Genomic DNA, 18,284 nt, shown 5'->3' with positions numbered 1-18,284 from the left:
GATCTTTTTATTCTAGATGTAGCCGACGAAATCGAGGAACGTGACAAAGAGGCTGGCGTTCCTGGAACGGTACCACGTACCACCAGGAAATTCATGATCTGCATACGAATCGAAATCGCGTAGTGTAGCGCCAGTATCCAAATTAGAAGTTTGGTTTTTCTTCAAAGTAAAGTTGCTTTTAATTAGAGTTTCTCTTTCACAAACTTTACTCTTCTATTCACTTTCACATATCTCCTGATCAAAAACGATATATGCTGTAATATAACATTTATTATATTTGATTATACTGTTTGATGACGTTCCGTATGTAATTTGCGCTGCTTTTTATAAATTAGAACAGAGTTATTGAATGGAATTGTATTTGGACTAATTTGAAATGCTTTTTGGATATGTCGTTGTTGGCATTTATAGACTGCAAGGGAACCACAAATTACATCTCGGAATTATCAATCATCAAACCTAATCCGTGACTTACGTATTCCGTTTGATGATATTCCGTATGATATAAAGTGATATTAATTTGGTCTTATAGACTGCTAATTTCGTAAAAAATAGTAAGTAAATGTTGCTGTTAATTACTAATTCATCATTAATTTACATATTTTGATAAAACCCATACACTGCTTGTGCAAATCAAACAAAGTATGCGGATATATATTCATGAGCGATAGTATACATACATAATACATACATGTAAGTAAGGATATCAAGTATATAAAAACGTTTCTTTTTCGTCGTTGTTTTCTACAAAAGAACTCTGATTTGTTTGCATTCTTTTATCCTACAATAAGACCACATAGGCATATTTGGAAGAATTCTGTCAAACTTGCTAGACTGTTATGGAGTCAATGACTTTAACAAAAAGGTTAATGATTGATCACAACCAAAAGTAAAGTACTAAAAAATGAGGTAATGTAATAATAGTGATGCTTAGATTTTCAATGCTAAGTTTGCCTAAGTGCTACTTGTTGATTTTCATATTAACATACTCGCTTAAATACTCGCGAGATCTCATGCCAAGTCACGGAAACTAAACACTTGTAAAAATTATCATAAATTGTTTTGTAAATTTACCATCGTGGTACATGATGTAACATCATGTATGTTTACTCTTCGTATTATTCGTATAGTGGACGTATAGTTCGTTAATTTTCAACAAGGCGTAGTACGTCTGTGATAATTTTAAACACAAATACTTGAAACTTTCCATGATATTTCTATTATTACCGCGAAATATTCCCTGTGAAGAAAATAAAAATTAAGTGATCACCGCTATATCGTAAATCAAAATGGCATGCACGATTCTCGTACGCAATTCCTCAAATTGTCGATGCTGAATGCTGCACAACAAATGCAAATATTCTTGAATAATTACATGTGCATAGTATGTATTTTAATCGAAACATTTAAACAAAGAACTCTCGGAACAGTCGGCTTGAAATATCTGCACATCTTTCAAACAGAATGTTCTATAACAATGACTAACGATAAGACATGTTTATTTCCGGTACAGAAATAATGTATAGAATAATGATTTGGACTTGAAGAATAAGATTTCATTCGACGGGTATATACGTTTTCTTAAGATGAGATTCTCGTATAGCAACAATAAAATGTAATTTTCTTATTTTAATTACTTCTTATTGTTTATTAACTTTTCAAACTGCTACGTTTAATAGCTTTTTAAACTGGCATGCACGCTAACTAATTGATTGATGAATTTCGGACAAGGCTCGTTTACTTTGTTAGAAACTTCTCCAGGAATTGAAATTCGTATTTGATCATTTATTTACATTGTTTCTCGAACACTATTTTTTATATTTTATAAACTCTATTATTATAAACTAAATTATATTTTTTAAACTCAATTTGCCTGCCGAAAACAAGTTTTCTTCTAAACGCTAGAATTCTCCAATTTTTCATGTCTTTTTTTTCAAAAATGACTTCAATCTCAGCGTCGACTACAGAACTTGAAGAATATTCCTTAAGTTTTGCATTCTAATGACTGTGACAGATACTATACTGCACGCCAATACACTCCACGCCAATAATGGTTACATTGTCAAAAATTGCATTTTAAGACTATCTATTTTCATTCCAAATTGTCTAGTTTCATATAACCAGTAGTTAGTCTAAAAACAATCCATAGAAATCACTTATTTTTATTGTTACTACACGAGAATCCACCCTTAATTGCTTCAATAACAATATAAGTACATTAATTTAGTATTGTTTCCGAAGCGATATTCTTTTATTTTATATTATCAGAAGGAAGAAGGTAGAGAATTATTGAAGAACTGAAATTCATGCTCCGTTCGCCTCAAGCGTAGCTCATCAATGCATAGAGCTCTTGTAACATACGAAACCTGTATTGAATTTGTCAATAACTGATGACCTTCAGGACACTTATTTTTTCCAAAACATGTTTCAAACGTACATACTTACGTTATACATACAAGATGTGTTCAAAAAGTTCGGAACATTACGTTATAAAACGCGATACATGATACTTCAGAATGTGGAATGTGCGGAGGGTATTATCTAATGTATAAACGACAGACCCACTAAATACCATCAACCATATTCTATGTTTAGTTGGATTATCGCTGTTCTGGTTCCATGAATAATTATAAACTCAATCTCTCTTTTCATGATATTAAAACAAAAATTGACAAAATTATATAGATATATTCAAAATTATATAAAATTATATTAATATATATATATGTTATATATATATAAAATTTCATAATATAATAGAAAACAAAACTGAAAATGCAACAAGCACAAATTTTCTTTTTATCAAGTTTGGAAAAAATTAAATTTTCTCTTAAAATTGTGTTTCTGGCTGTGAAAAATACAAACTCAATGTTGATTTTGTTACGTTTTCGTTCAATATTTAGCAGATCTTTCCTTATTTTTTATTACTTCTATTAATCAATTAGGTACACTAACTTATTTAAAGTGATTTTTTTTTTTTCTTTTTTTTTTTTTTTAAGTTCAGCGATATCTTCTATAGGTGGTTTTTCCTGATTGTATACCTTCCTTGCTAGGATCTAATCAGGACTGAATAGTGGTTATAGTAATAATTATATCCCGAAATCTTGAAACCATCTTTTTGAGAAGGTGCCTTTTCGTCTTCTATTTCAGTTATGAGAGGCAATAATTCGCCATGTAACATCTCTTGATATCCTACAGCGTTCAATTTACCTTTTACCTAATACAATTTCGTTTAAATATCCAGGCATGATCAGTGGATTCTGAGAACATATATTTGGACGTATAATTATTCACGACATTGTATACCAGAATAGTGTTTTGTATTTTCAAAGAACAAAAATTGTATACTAGATTCTAATTATATTTCAATACATAAAAATCTTTCGATTTATTATAATCATAGACCCAATCTCATGAAAAGCTGGCATTTTCACTATTTTTAACTGTTTATACCCCATAGCAATATTAACTGATTTCAATGAAATTTTCAACATATAAACGTCGTATATATAACTAATATATCTCACACAAATCTACTAAACCTGTATTTTGTATGTAGATATATAACTTTTGCTTTGTGTTATAAATACATTTGTCCTCTATAACTTGTCCAGGATTTGGTATGCTTAAATTAAAAATAGTCTTTTTTTGCACGTGGAGAAATCCTCATGGACACTCCACTACTGCTAATAATCGGTAACAGCAAAGTATTGTCGGACTGTTACCGACTACAACTCCACGATGACCATTCTACGCGTATGACAGGAGTGCTCCAGGAACCTCTTATGAATTATCTCGCGTTGCACCCCCTTCCCTCGGCTTCTTGTTCGAGTCAGTCCTAACAGGTCCCTGACTGTTGAATTTGGCGTTAGGGGGGGGGGCATTGCCCCTAGCGCTATCTCCCCTTCTAGTCGCGGTCCGTTGGGACGGAAGTTAAAAATAGCCTAAGCCAGTGTGAACCTGTCGAATACCTATTTCTTCGTCGATTTCAATGCCCTTGAGATATGTTGTCAAGGCTATCATTCCAAGCAATCTTTTTCCTACACATATGACAGGTGCTCGATCTGTGTTTTCGAGTTTTACACAAAAGTATGTTTGGTACCATATTACAGTCAAAACTCGTACTGATTCATACTAGTGAAAGTTCTGAATACATTGAAAGTGGAGAGATAGAAGGATCTTTGGCTAGTGAAGAGGAACACTTCTTGAAAGTGTGTCATAACAAGAAAAGGATGCGTATTCTTTTTAGTTCTGACTCCGAGGATGAAAGAACGAGCATTCCAAGCATATCCCAAAATGTAATAGGTGAAATTGAAATTGCAATTGAGGGGACATAGTGCATAAAACTGAAAACAGGCGGATCTAGGGGTATAAATATATACCCGAAATATTATGTCGGGTTATGTAACTAGTGCCTTTGAATTAATAATTGACAGACATATAATGGAACACATTAACGATTGCACTGAAACCGAGGCGCATCGAATTTTGAAAAAAGATTGGACAATTACAGTTGCTGACTTGCATAGTTTTCTAGGAATTCTATATGCCCGGGACGCATATGAAGCGAGATCATTGAAAGCCTCCGAAAGATTACAAATAAATAAATTTGCGCTGATATCCGAAATATGGAACAGATTTATAAGTAATAGCCAGGCTTGTTACAAGTCATATGAAAATATCTCAATAGATGAACAATTATTTCCAACGAAAGCTCGATGCAGGTTTACGCAATATATACTGAATAAGCCTCATAAATTTGGCATTAAGTTTTGGTTAACAGTTGACGTCCAAACAAAATATATTTTGAATGGTTTCCCTTATATGGGGAAAGATGAAACTCGATGTTCAAAGGAAAAAAGGACAAGATGAGATTGTTTTTCTCAAATTTGTATAAATCAGAAAACTGCACACTTACTGTGTATAAAAGTAAACCTAAAATAAAGGTCCTCCTTCTAAACACCAAACATACAGGTGTACGAATAGAAGATAATTATAAACGTGTTCCAGAAACCATTACTTTTTACAATAAAACAAAGTATGGTGTGGACGTCGTTGACCAAATGGCACGCAAATATAGTGTGAAAGCAGGGAGTTTCCGATGGCCCCTTCAAGTCTTTTTCAATATTTTGGCAGCGATAAACGCGTGGATACTATATAAAGAGTGTACCAAATCGAAAATATCCAGAAAAGAATTCATTTTTTGTTTAGCCGAGGAATTAGCTGAAGAAAACAAGGAGAACATTTGCGAAAGATCAGACGCTTCATTTCTGTCACCTTCAACGTCAGAAGTGCGAAATAGTTGCCAAGTGGGTTATTGCAAAAAAATAGAAGTAATAATTATTGTATATATTGCAAAAAAATATCGTATGCGGAAAATGTACAAACAACATTCAGTATATTTGCAAAAAATGTGCTCAATAAATATGATTACCCTGTACCATTAATGTTATTGTTATTTTTTTAGTGATAACTTTAAGAAAAGACTTTTTATTTATTAATAATTTATTTAAATGTGAAGCCTAATATTGTTCCTTTCAGACTTAATTTGAATAAATCGATTTTTTAAAGAAAAATGCGTATTTTCATTTACCTGTCAATTAGACGGATCCCGTAGAAATAAGTATACTACGTACAGATTTCAAAAATTAGAAAGCCTAGGAAAAAATAATTTTGTGTATAAATACTTTAGATGAAATGATTAATTTACGATGCAAAATGGTTAAAATTGGTGCTATGGTTTTTGAGATATTTCATTTCAAAGTTCGAAATGCATCAAATTGACGGGTCCCGTAAACCTAGTGTTAATAGAACTTGAACCCAGAACCAATAACAGGGAAATTTATGAAATCAAAAAAATTCTAAACACAATAGTAACAGTGGAACCACCACGCTACAAAAAAGATATACCATAATACATGCGGTGCCAACAATACTGCCACACAAAAAATTATATTACAGAAGCCCGGCATGTGTTAAATGTGCAAAAAATCATTTAACAATACACTGCCCATTCACAGGAAAAATAGAAGAAGTTAGATGCTATAATTGTAACGGAAACCACCCAGCCTGTTATAAAGAGTGTGAAATCAGGAAACAATTACAACGTAAACTGTTTCCGCCACTACGAAATAGGACATACAATAACTTACAAACGCAACAGGACAGCATAAAATCTGAGACAACACCAAATTCACAGCACGCAATGAACACTAAACACAACAGCACCAACACCTTTGGTAGCCGAAGCTACCCGCAAGTAATCGTGGGTATCTTGAGATCACGGTAGTTTGTTTCGTTGGTAACATACCAGGGTGCATTTATTAGGGATCTTAGCGTTTTCGATTGGAAGCGTTGGAGTATTTCAATGTTGGAATTACTTGCTGTTCCCCATAGTTGGATTCCGTAGGTCCAGACAGGTTTTATTACGGTCTTATAGAGCGTAATTTTGTTCTGCGTGCTTAGGTTGGAGCGACGGCCAATGAGCCAATAAAATTTTTTGAGTTTGTCCCTGAGTTGTTTATGTTGGATAGGTATTTAGCGGACAGATTAGCTTTTTCTTTAGGGCTTCGTGCCCATCTGCCTTGCGGATAGCGAATTCGAGGGATTATTTGCGGGGGACGCGTGAGTTTCCTGGAAGCCTTTCATATTGAGTAGTTGGAGTCGACAGTGGGGGATAAATTGGCGAGATATTTTTGAAAACAGTCATTTTTATATTTTTTGATGATTTTGGTTAACTTCCTGGTTGCGTTGTTTAGTTTGCGTTTATCGTCCGGTGTTCTATGGGTCTGCCATACTCTTCTTAGTCTTCGTTTTTCTGTGATTTTGTTTAATATGTAATGGGGATATTCGCGTTTGCTGATAGAAGTCTTAGTAGGTGTTGAGGAGCGGATAGCGTTTATCATCGTTATTTATTATTAGCGTTTAAGTATTCCGTGGCTGTTTCAATATCTTCATTTGTTTTTAGTGAAGTTAAAGCTGTAGTTGAATGATTAAAGACTTCTCTAAAGAGCTGCCAGTTGGTGAGTTGGTTGTGAATAAAGCCATTAGGTGGGTTCTCGATTATTGCTGAACTGACTGTTGCTATAAAGGGGGAATGGTCAGAAGAGAGTTTTGCCGAAGAGTTGATTTGGACATATCACATGGCGAGATATTTTTGGTTATGAAGAAGTCAAGTAAATCGGGGATTTTGTTAGTGTCAGTGGGCCAGTATGTGGGTTCATATGTGGTGAGGTAGTTGAGATTGTTGGTGGTTATGCTTTTCAAGAGGTTTTTGCCTCTTGCTGTGACAAGGCTGCTGCTCCATTGGGTATGTTTAACGTTATAGTCTCCTTCAGCTATGAATCTATTGCCCAGGGCGTCAAGGAAGTTATCAAAGTTTTCTTTAGCAATTGAGAACACCTTAAATATGGACAGAAGGCTAAAAAGGAAGCACCCAACAGACCTCACAAAGGATATAACCTAGCAAACGCGAGGATGGTACCCCGCTGGGGGTAGCCACCAATATGTTAATATAACTGCTAAAAAATTCGACCTAATGTTCAAATTGGACAAATTGTGAATATAAAGAAATAAATAAAAAAAAATACGTCTAGATACATTATTTTGGCTCTGTAAATCGAGTTTAGAATAGCTAGATCTCTACAGGTCGAAATTTATCTGTATAAGTTAAACTATCGCTGCTGCCTCTGTAACTTGAATCGTGCTATAGCTACGCTATGTAGCTCCTTTCTTCCAACTGTTCGATTATCTCAAATAACATACGACGGGAAACATAAGACGAAACAAGTCCTTACTTCTTTGCTCTTCGACTACGTGCATATTATGCAACTTTTCTTTTTTTTTTTATACGAGCTTATTTTTGGATACAAAAAGCGTACGATTGAAAATATAAAAAATTATAAAATAGAAATTTCTTCCAAAAAGTTTATTTTAAAAGATATAGAAAATTATGTGAATATCGCCATCGAGAGTTTAATTTCAGAAAAGAGCCAGAAATTTTTTATTCTGTTAACACTTCGACTGCCACGCCGAAATCACATGTTTCGCTCAGAACGCCACGGAAGTGTCATATTCAAAGCATATAATGGCAAAATAATAATAAATTGATGATGTAAGATAACATTCTTCCCCAATGGACTATTTATCTTATTGGTAACAATGGCGCTTTGGTAACAGTTGATGGCGACATATTATAACAAGGCTTTCGTTATTTCGTCGTAAGCAAAACGTCCAAAATATATTGTTGAAACGTATAGAAGAGTAAACAGTATTTGCTTGTTCTATATATAATAGTAAGTACGTGCACACTTCTAACTGTGCGACACGAAATGCAGAAAAAAGAAGGGCAAGCAAGTGTATCTGGTACGAAAATTTTGCAGAGAGTGCTATAAAAAAAAATGTTGAACAGTTAGGATCAAAAATTGTTAAGAATCGGATCAAAGAGGTGACCACCTATTGTCCAGATTGTATTGATAAACCATTTATGTTTAATTAAATACTTTTATCTATTAATTTTTTATAAAAAGATCCGTCGATCTGGGAGAGGGTTGAAACATATAAAGCAGGATTGTAAATAGTGCAAAAATAAAAAATTGTTAATTTTACTGTACAACGGGGCCTAAAATTAATATCGGAGTATAATAATTTATCAATGAAAGAGGAAGAAAATAAACAATATGTTCTACGAATATGCAAGTAAATCAAGCTGGATCAAAGATATTTAGTAACAAGTATGTAGTGTTAAGTTCTTCTTCCATATTTATTTTTCGTTATCTATTAAATACCTATAACTTAAAGTTTAATAATATTTTTGCCATAACTATATAAATAATTAAAATTTTAGTTAATAATGACGTATACAATTAAAAGGAAATATCAAGTAATACAGTTTTTGTAAATAAAAAATATCGTAGCTGTAAGAAAGTACAACTCTCGTAACTGCATTAGTGGCTTAGACGTTGTCATATACTAATTTTATAAGTAAAGCACAAAGATTTTGTACAATACATATTTTTGACAATAATACATAAAGTCTAAAACGTACTTTTTTATTGGAAAATATTCTGTAACTCTTTTCAAAAAACAGATTATATTTATGGTATGGGTTCCTGATGTCTAATCAATTTCAAATTTTGGACACATTATTTTCTTACCAGATATCATAATTTATCAGGATAAGACCAAACAAAACTCGGTAAAAGCTTTTGTCCCTTATAACTAAGTACCATCCTAATGTATAGGAAGCTAATCGTTTTTCATCAGCCGAACACATAATTACTATCATCTCCCGCGTCTTTAACTTTTGCATATATCTGGGTCGAATAAAATGAATTCTAGGAGGAAGCTTGAAATACTAATACTTTCTGAAAAGGTGAATGTAATTATGCCTTCGTATGAAACTTCTATATCTTGAATTTTTCTCTGTTAAACGTCTTTTACCCGGAGATTTTAATAAGTCGAAGCCTCTATAAATTGAAGATTTCAGCTCTTCCCTTGAGATTCGAATTACCGAGATTCGGTTGTATTCATATTGGACCTCAGACCTACCGTGACCGCGCTTCTGAAAGTCGTGAATGCTATAGTTATACTTGTAGGATGCTGAGGTATAGATAATTCAGAGACACTCGAGCTCACAGTATTCAGTAGTACGTGGAAAATGATAAACTACTAGAGATGTGAAAAGGGAAAAGTCTACTGGTAGGCCTTCATGAGTTCTTGAAAAAATTGCACGAGGCAATTTCATGCTAGCTCGAACTAAATGGGTCCTCGAGGCACTTGAACTTGGCTTCAGTGATGTACAGAATCAATTTTTTAAGCGACTGGACCAGTTTAGCCCGCCAGTGAAAACGGTTTCATATAAATGCATTAAATCAAATGTCTTTGGATTGGGTTTGCTAGTCAGTGAATTTCCAACTTTAGGGTCTTCTAGAAGAACCTGGCCACGGTGCAAGGAGACTGATGAATACTCTGGTAAGAGGACTGACAATGACAGTGAGTCAAAAAACTCAGCACATACTCCAAAACATTCACGAAATTGAGATCACCGAAGATCGATATACGTACAATATTTTCTCCATAATTGATCGAAATTCAGGACTCCTCGGTGATGGATTACGTATCGTGTACAGGACTCGATTGTATGTAATGGATACATTTTACCGAATTTAGAGAAAGACAGCGCGAATGAAAAAGAAAAGATTCCGAGAGTCGACTGGATGAAAAGAAACACATCGTTTGGACGATGTTAATGCAACAACGGAACTTTTTTATTTTCTACCCTCATTGAATAAAACTTTTACCAATGTAATCATAGGGATTTTTCTAATTAGAACAAGAACATATAACTTGAAACATATTTGCTTATTTAGTGATATTAACTTATTTTATTTTGTCTATTATATATACGCGTAAATGTGATTTAAACTATATCGTATTTGGTCTCATTTTAACCAGAAAAATCTCATAAATATGGTAGTAAAATTTTAATTTAAACAAATTCAGAAATAAAAAGGTTTCATTATTGTCTCGTAGATAATTAGTATTTTTTCATGGACGATTGAATTTGGATCAGATTACGCTACTTAGCCCCTTAGAGATGACAACCGATCTATTATGGGAAACATAATGGCGATCAGTTATAGAGAAAATAATGTATTATCTAATATGTACTAAAATATAGTATAATACAACATTTAAGATGATAATAATTAATATTATTTGACGTTAACAATAAGTAACGAGATAACAGACATATGCAGGTAAAATTCAGACAATACAACTAAGAATAAAGAAGACGTTAACTCCAAATGCAAACATGGTATACTCATAATGACCATCAAAAGTCTCTGCCTACACAAAATATCACATAATATTGCTTTATTATATCGTTCAAATAACGAAATTAAAAAAAATACAAACTGACACTAAATAAAGAACTGTATAAAAGTATTAAATTATTGCATAATAAATATCAGATTTCAATGAGTTTTCGTTTAAATCATTTTAAGATCATGATATACATTAATTTAGATAATCATTTTCCTTTTATACTGTTTTATTTCTTGTCTATTTTGCAGTCTATTATAACTTTCACTTTCCTTATTTCCTTAAATCAATTACGTTTTATTTTTCTTAAAGTGGGATATGCAGAAATGCAATTTTTGAACCATTAGTAATGCAAACTTGGCTGAAGTAACAGAAAACATACATCTTGCATTTGGTCAAGGATGTATTACGTTGGAGATACTTCCTAGTACTATTTGTATTACATTACGGATACTTTGATTCAAAACATTTCGTAATAACATGATACGATGATATCTCGGATAATAATATTGACTAATGACCAATTTTAAATCTGATTATTCTAGGAATAACGATGAAAACCAATTTATAGAATGCATAACGAATTGATAAATTCAAATTCTGCAATTCAGGATTATAAGTGCAACATTGAAGATAATGGAACTATTAATGCAAATGAAACTATTGCAACAACGAAAACGCAAATTATAAAAAATTAGAATAACAACGACAATTAAAGCCATGAAAAAGTACAAAAGTAACTAATGTTTTTTTAACCTTAATATATCTAATAACATCTAATAAATAAAATACAGAACAGTACAAATAATGGATTTATACATTCTAAAATTAAAAGATTTACATTTCTAAGAAACATTTTAAACATTATGAAATTATAAGAAAAATAAGTAAACAGAAAAAGGAGAAAAGAAGGGAAGAAAAGGATGAAATTATTGTAAGAGGTAAATTTTTCAAGGAAAATGTAGAATACATTGAATATATTATGTATATATTCGTTTTTATAATTGCGAAAAATATATTTATAATAAATGTATTTGTTATAAACAATGTTTGTTTATAACAAATACAGAAAAGATGGCATGTCAGAAAAGTTTTATCATGTGAGATGTGACTACAATTGTATATTATGTCAAAAAAGCAGTTGCGCAGAAAAAATCGGTCAACATTAAATTTCTAAACTTTCACAACAGTGTTAAACGATTTAATTTTTAAAAACAATTTATATTTTTCAGAACTATTCTTTCAATGTATTTAATAGCTATCTTTATCATGATAATCTGTTTCTGTTTCGTTGGAGTTAGTTCCTTTTTTCATTTTCTTAATACATTCCCACTATAGTCACTTCAATTCCCACTATATATATATTTCCGTATACCTATTTACATATATGTCGGGTTGGCGTTACGATTAGAGTTAGGGTTAAGGGCGTAAACGAATCCCTATTGACACTAGACGTGATCACTATGCAATAGAGGAGATATTTACTAGTGCAAACATGACCATGTTGGAATTGGACAAGTAATCGCGATAAATTGATACTCGAGAAGCTAATGACAATGATCCTAGGCTCAATAACGAATCCACGGTCAACGGGATGACGAACTCTACTCTTCTTTAGCGTCTAAGTTGTACTCAATGTTAATGCGTGGGGCAATCACTACGTATCCGAGAGTTACTTGAATCGTCGTCGAGATCGTACCGGAGAGTGGTTCTCCATCACGGTAACGCTGTCGAGGAAAACTATGACGGGTGTGCCTAAGGGCACGAAATCATCGGATTCGTGGAGAAAAGCCTTCATTCGGAAAGTGAGGGAAATTGGCGTTACTGTTAATTGGTCAATTTCCATGTTGGTGGTTAGGGAAGGGTGCTAGCCGCCCTTAAGAGAAAGTTCGAGAAGAGGAAGCGTCGTTGGTGAGAAAAATAGATTTCTCCTATTTTCTCGTAGTTGGGACGAGGACTGTTTGTCGGTTTGAAGGACTTTAGTTAAACAGATCTTAAGATTTATAGCGGGTCCTCGGGCTAGCTGAACATGTACTGTGGAGACGCGTCGACATCTGGTAATCATCTTACTCAAAGAATAGAGTCTGCGTGTGGCGAGCCACGGGACAGAAATCGTTGAAACGCTTACAGTCGTGCCCCGTCCTAAGTATTTCTTTTAAGGATAGCTATAGGGTTACTTCATGCCTTTGTTAGACAAAACGTTCATCCCTTGACCGCGGCTACGTTCGGCGACTGGTTGTCGCCTCGAGCCCAAGCTCACTATCATAAACCTCGAACAATCGGAGCGACATTTGTTTAATCTAAATTACGACATTACGGTATTCCCGAGAATCCAAGGAGAGGTTCCGGTGCTTTTCCATCTCCGACATATATATGCGCATATTAAAAGTAAGAAATATTATATAATTTCATATAACTTTCTATACGAAACGATAAAATAATATACAAAGCGTTTTTAAAATGCCAAGATAACCCACGAAGAAACTAATTTCTTTTCAATTCACTAATTACAAGAAAGATTCAAACTATCTACTAACAGCCTACTAACTAAGCACGTTGTATGTACAGTGTACAGATGATTTAACAATTTTTTAAAATAACATTAATTTTTATATATATTAAACCATTTTTCATATACCTAATATATACATTATTTTACACTTATTATTCAACCACAATTATAATTACAGTTATTCTAAATGTACATAGTATATAAAATGATATAGCTTTATTCAATAAAATTTGATATAAATTATTAATTACATATCCTTTGTGTCAGTTAACAATATAAAAATATAAAATAAAAATAATAAAATACATACAATACATTTAGTTAATTTTTATATTTATTAATACTACTCTTCTACTTATATTACATATTGTGTAATATCTGTGCTTATGTCATTCTGCACACACGCTTCGTTTTTACAAGCTCAGTTTTCTACTTATCGTCTACGTTCGGAAGTTTACAACAAACGGTTTGTCGTTTCAACCGCAAGATTGCGATAGCTGCAAAGCCAAAGCGTTCGTTGTCAGCAAATATATAAAGTGGAGTCTTGGTTTTCTGATTCCCGTTTAATCAAAGTTCTTTCATGATCTACGTTAACTTTAACGAAACTTTGAACTTCACTATAATTTCATTTTTTACAAAATTTTAACACGAAGAGTACGAAAGTATAAACAGTCAAATATTGTGAAAGCAGTTGATCAAGCTTTCAACCGATTAAATAATTAATTAAACTTAAATATCAAGTTGTTAAAAAGGTTCTTTCGTTTTATAACAATATGGATCATACATAATTCAATAAAATGATATAAAACAAAAAATTGTATGTATCTATTATTTCCTTATAAAACGAAAGAAACTTTTGGAACAATTTAATACAATTACAATATTAAATTATCAAAATGTTTTCTATGATTTTATTATGCGATTTCTGAACACTAATAGACCGTTCCGTATTATCTGAGTTTTCGATCACCCGAGGTACACCCGGTCCATATTACCTCAAATAATCGACGTTCTATTGTACTACTATACATAACGTCAGAAACACTTTTATCGTGACTAAATGTATCGATGAATCTTATCGACATACTAAAAGTAACAAGAAAATAGGATCAAAGGGATACGCCGGAAGCACGTGTAACGCTTATTGTTAATATTACGATTATGTAAAAATATAGCTGATGAAATCTTTACACGATTACGTAGAATTATACATAAAGATTTAATATACTTCGCGATTGAGACATCGTATGATTCGGCGTACTGTTTATCGTTCGATAACCCACGATTCTAAAAGACAAACTGCAAGATCATTCGTTTCGTAACTTTCTCAATGTTCAAAATTGAAATACAACATATCAATGTTACGTGAATGTTTCATCATTATATGTTTGTGTAGACATTCATGCATACATTAGAAAATCAGGACTAATAGAAAATATTCTTCATACGTACTAATTGCAAGTAAAGAATCTTACAGTGACTTTATCTTCGCCGAATGTAAGAAAATTAAAATTTAATAAACATTTGATTCAACTTAAAATATTTTAAGCATCTAATTCGCTATTGACATTGCGGAAATAATAACATATTACATATCTTTCTCTGTCAATTCCTTTTAATCGACTAACACATATGAAAGCTTATTTCTTAAAAGTAAATGTGAAAGAGAAATGTTAAATACTAACACTCGAAGAAACCTTCATTCCTGAAAAACACACTTTTCGATAGGTTTCGGAAAAAAAGTGTAATTTTACTTGTTTCCCAATTTGAATATCAGAGATAATTATGAAAAATAATACGAAGTATCCTAATTACAGAGAAGAACATAACGTAGTTATGTATAATAATATCTACCAACATATTCGCATTGTAGAACTATTCAAGAAACCTAACCTTAACCTTAATCCTAACCCTAATGGGAACTTGTAACTTTTTACTAACTACAAGAAAATTCAATATAGTAACCAAAATAATACTGTACAAAGGAAAGCCAATAAAATTAGTAGTTCTGCATTATTCGTCATAAGTAATATGAAATTTAAACGATTTTTTCGAAACGTCAAAACCTGGAATCGATTAAAATGAGAAGAAAAAGCAGGAACAATCGAATGAACAAACAGCTTCTCATCTCCCGAGTGTTTACAAACGTGAAACGAGTTAAAACAAAAGAGCGGAGGAAAGAAAGGGTATCTAACGAAGACACGAAAAAGCGATGAGGGAAGATCAATATTGGTGGATGGTGGACAGCCCTTTGTCCCTTGCTCGACGAATACAGAGGACAAGCTAAACCAGGGTAAAGGCTCCTTTAATATTTAGGAGGCTCCTCCTCGTCTATTTCGAGCAGCTGGTCCCTCGTTGAGCATCGATCGCATAGTCGGCTTTTTCCGTATAAAGGACATTAAAATACATATATAGAGAGTGGCTGATTGATACACGCCAATAAGAGAGCAGAAGCAGCAATGAAAGAAAGGAAGAAAAAGGTAGAGAGAAGCAGCAAAGATGTTAGAGGAAGGAAGGAAAAGTGAGGAAAGAGACGGAGTCTACGTATATCTCTTGTGAACGAGGCGAGGAGTGATGGAACCGAAGGGTTGCAGGGTCAAGGTTAAGGCGAACCACTCTTTCCTTTCTCTGTCATTCTCCTTCTCTCGCTGTTTCTATTATCCTCTCGGTGTTCACGGTGTCATATACTTACACCAGTCAGTGTCAAGGGTCACTGAACTTCTGATTCGGGTCAGCTCTGTTACCGTCTTTGCGCGTGAATACTCTAACTTTCCTGCTGAACGTAAATAATATGAATAATAGCGCGCCAGTTTCCCTGTTTTTGTTGGAGAGATTACATTCTTCAAATTTAAGCGAACGTGAATATATTAAATTCATTAAATGATAACCAATATAAATATATAGTTGGCAAGGAGAGTATATTGTATATACAGAGACTCGCGAAAGTATTTTAGCACTTACGAAGCATCTTTATGAATATATTACTCGATGATCGCTAATGATAATGATCAGAAGAAAAAGAACCAGATAAATAGGTACACTTCTTGATTTTTTTTCTTAATGCCACTGTATGTATAATTAAAAGAAATATTTTTATATAAAGTAACTAAAAATGGAAAGAACCCGTTGGGTCAAAAAATGTAATTAATGAAGTTTTATAGAAGCCAAAAGTTTGACTCTTAAGACAAACAAAATCTTGATAATTCAATATTTGAATATTATGACAAATTATTTACAAATACCTTTAGAATTGTAAAGAAATATACGTGAAAAATACGTGTTTAACTCTAAAATCAAATAAACAGGTAATTTGGGTAACGTTAAATTGAAAATAATTGACAATATAATGAATGTGAAAACTGCTTCCTTATGAAAAATGAAAACTATAACGATGTGATATTCTTTTCCTGCGGCCTTTATCTGTGTTATCATATTATATCAGTAAAATGTTGAACTTTCGTGAAACACACGACTGTCGTCAATAGTCGACATAAGATTTTCGTCGAATGTAATTTTATATACGAGAATCGCTCATTGACCATTTTGTTTTATGATTATTTTACTATACGAATAATTATAATTTCGCAAATGTTTCTGCTACACCTATCCTTTTGTTACAAAATAAATATTTTTACTTGTATATTAGATTCTGAGCGGTTACCGCGTTATCTGATAGAAAGAAGGGGAAAAAAGACAGATATCTCAGATATCTATTGGTCAGGTTTAGATATGGAAATGAGAGTAAAGGTGAGAGAGCAGCGCTGAAGAGAGATGGAAGACAAGATGTGCGGAATTTATGAGAGAGAAAGAAACGATAGCGCAGCTGTTAGGAAGATGCGGAAGTATCAAGGCATGTAAGGAAGGAATATCAAGATTTTCTGGATTATGTGAGCACAAGGCTAGAGGAAATGGAAATGATCATGTGTGAAAAGGAGAAGAAGAAAGAGTCAGGGAGAGAGCGACTAGTAGTTATGGCAGTTGGAGTAAGAGAAGGATAATTATATAGTAACGTAATGTTTAGTAGAGTAACCTAATATAATGGAACTTCGATAACTCAAACTTCTATAACTCGAAAACCTCTATAAGACTAAAATTTTGTTCACTCCCGCTGCAAAACCTCTAGAAGTAGAAATAGAACTTATTTTAACTCGAATTATTTACCATATATCCAAATGTATTATTTTACTTCCGTAACTCGAATTTAGAATAGCCAGATCTTTATAAGTCGAACTCCTATTGCTTCTGCACTGCTCCTGCAACTCGAAATGTACTTATAGTTACGCTGTGTATCACAAGTAGAGATGGCGCAAACTGCTACTTGTTAATCACGAATGACTTCATCGCGTTCATTTTCAATCATGATGATTTTTCAGAGTGATTTGTGATTTTTCGTGCTCACTTCTGATTGGTGGAGAGCATAACTGTTCTTCTCAAGCATCACATAACCTATATATTTTATATTAACGATATATTTTTATATTAAAAATATTACAATTTTGAAATCGTGAGGAAACATTAACATTTTACTTTTTAAGAAACTGCTATGAAATAAAGAACAGAAAGTTGAAATACTTTTCGCTTTCAATATTGAGTAAAGTAAATTTACGTTATATGAAGAGAACATAATTTCAAATTAACATTATATACAGATATTCTTATGCAAGCTATATTAAAGAATTTTATGAGAAATAATTCAATCAAGGTCGAGAATTACGATCACAGTAAGCAAATTCAGTCAAGATAAAAGAATCACGATCACAGCCGTGAATGAAGCTGAACATGATCGTGATTCTGTGATCATTCTGATAAACCATTGCCAGTGATTTTGTACGCTACTTTTAGTCACAACATGTGAAAAACGAATCATTCGATATTGTCTTCTTTCTCTTAACTGTCATGATTGTCTCAAATGACACAAGCCGTATCTCTACTTCTTTGTCCTTCG

This window comes from Bombus terrestris, chromosome 10, assembly GCF_910591885.1.
Source record: "Bombus terrestris chromosome 10, iyBomTerr1.2, whole genome shotgun sequence".
NCBI lineage: Eukaryota > Metazoa > Arthropoda > Insecta > Hymenoptera > Apidae > Bombus > Bombus terrestris.
This window is presented reverse-complemented; position numbering follows the sequence as displayed.